Genomic DNA, 1899 nt, shown 5'->3' with positions numbered 1-1899 from the left:
CACAGTGTGACTCTGGCCAGGTCCCCGGCCCACTTGGACCTGTTTCCCCAGCCAAGCTGTCAGAGTGTTGATCCTCTCAGGGTCTTTCCAGTTCTGTTGTTTTGTGGCGCTGTGACTCCTGGAAGACATCCAGAACAGAGCCATCCGACGGACAGAGCCACATGGGGAACCAAAGAGAGGAAGTGGAGAGATTCATGTCACACATGAGTCAGGGGCAGAGGCAGAGTGTGGACTAGAATCCTGCCCTCTTTACTTCCAGTCCAGCATTCACACAAACCACACTACTGTCCTAGAGATCTCTGTCTCAGGGGCTTGTGGGGCCAGGACAGGATCAGAATGAGAAGGGTGTACACTGTGCCCTCATCCTAGACACTGTCAGCTGCCACGCCTGGCGAGGCAAAAGGGAAGGAGCCCATCTCTTCACTCAGGGTCCTAAAAAATGTGGCCTCCTTCCCCCATTTTTCGCTTCCTTTTCTGATTTCCTGATACTTCTATGAGGGTGGCACACAGTAGACCTTTGAAGATCGATCAAAATGAGCATCAAAAGAAGTTATTAGATTCCCTCTTCAAATACACAGATGGAGAAAGTATTCCCAGAGTGGGTAATTTTGAGGGCACATAGTCTGTGAACCAACTCTGCCAAAATGATCCCAGCCTGCACTGGGATCATTATATATACTATATATAAACATATATAATAAGTTTAATTATACAATATTTTATACACAATATATATATATAATTATAAGTGTGTGTTCAGTGTGTATAAAAATTTTATATATATATATTTTTTGCAAACAGAATTCTCTTTACTACATTACAGAAGATTATGCAAAGTCAATTTTGTTAGCTTCCGTATTACATATTCAAAGAATGCATCACCACAATGCTGGATTCGGTTATATTTCTCACCTTAAGTACTATGCTTGCATTGTCACACATCACACAGGAGATAAAGCCATGTGGTACGTGATCACGCCATGTAATGTCCAGGTGACAGCAGATCCTGAGGTATGGAGGGCAGCCTCCCTCTTCCCACAGGTACCGGTGCACAGAGTCATCGGATGTGGTGAGCACATAGAGAGCATTCGCCTAGAAGTTGTTGATGGGTGTCTGGTGGTCCTGAAATTGTTGCAGCAGGAGGCCAGTGATGCTGAAGAGGAGCAAGTATGGCCCACTGGGAAAGACAACCGAGTATCCATCACTGGCTCCTATCCAGAAAGGGCACTTCAGATGAGGTGCCAACTGGAAACTTGAGATCTCATATGCTTGGACGACTGTTTGACCTCCAGTATTCCTGGCTGTTAGATCAAAGGTGATAATTTATGTCTTTTTTCCACGGCCATTTTCGGACATCAGTGTAATCCTGTTTTTCATCTTTGGGTTCCAGCAGGCGGTGGTGCAGAGTTTATGTGGGAGAAAGGTAGACAGAGGAGCGCTGCCTTCTGATGGTCTCAGTAAGTCCTCTGCAAGGAACACCTGTGGAAAGGCACAACTGTATGTCCCCCAGGTGTTGTGCCTGAAAACACAACACAGAATAGAAAATTATAGTTTACATATATAAATAAATATATGTTTTTTTTTTTTTGCTCAGTATGCATCCATTTATTAAAGCATATGCCAGAGGATCGCATCACGCTATGTATTTAGAGAAGTCATTAACAAAGCAATGGCTGAACAGTTTAACATGAATTAGCCAACCTCCGGTGTGTGATTTCACAGTCAGTCAGTAGCAGAATGGTTCTGACAGTCATGATAGTAATATCTGCTGTTCTTAACATATTAGATCAGCTTGTTCATGAAGCACAGTTACTATAACAGGTTCTTGTTTCTGCTTCTGTAAGTAGTCCACTAACAGTTATGACCATAAGTTATAATTACAAAGTACTGTTTTTTACA

The 1899-nt window shown here is 43.2% G+C and overlaps 1 pseudogene; it reads right to left on the bottom strand.

Moving 5' to 3' along the window:
• Nucleotides 1–811: 811 nt before the first annotated feature.
• Nucleotides 812–1754, bottom strand: LOC108298532 (annotated as a pseudogene).
• Between the last annotated feature and the right edge of the window lie 145 nt (nucleotides 1755–1899).

This window comes from Cebus imitator, unplaced genomic scaffold (assembly GCF_001604975.1).
Source record: "Cebus imitator isolate Cc_AM_T3 unplaced genomic scaffold, Cebus_imitator-1.0 Scaffold982, whole genome shotgun sequence".
NCBI lineage: Eukaryota > Metazoa > Chordata > Mammalia > Primates > Cebidae > Cebus > Cebus imitator.
This window is presented reverse-complemented; position numbering and strand designations above follow the sequence as displayed.